Genomic DNA, 329 nt, shown 5'->3' with positions numbered 1-329 from the left:
CATTATGTCGTCACGAATGGCTATAATAAACAGGAAGTAGAGGCTGCAATCTAGCACTGAACACTAATCAGTAATGGAGGAACGTTTTTAAGGGGTAAGTTGTTCTCACGTTAACATGTCAGCTAGTAATAGCGTTGTTGCTTCCAGCCACGTTTACGCACATAAAAAGCAGATCTGGAAAAAGTATGCAGACATTAGAAACAGATTCGAACAAAGTGTTTCCATCTTATAGGGCTGGGCGATATAGAAAAAAAGCATATTGATCGATATCGATAATTATTGAAAAGATTTGAAACCATATTTTATGTGCAGCTCTGCCTGGACTTTTT

Source organism: Cyprinodon variegatus, unplaced genomic scaffold (assembly GCF_000732505.1).
Source record: "Cyprinodon variegatus isolate N-32 unplaced genomic scaffold, C_variegatus-1.0 Scaffold548, whole genome shotgun sequence".
NCBI classification, from domain to species: domain Eukaryota; kingdom Metazoa; phylum Chordata; class Actinopteri; order Cyprinodontiformes; family Cyprinodontidae; genus Cyprinodon; species Cyprinodon variegatus.
Note: the sequence above shows the minus strand (reverse complement) of the source record.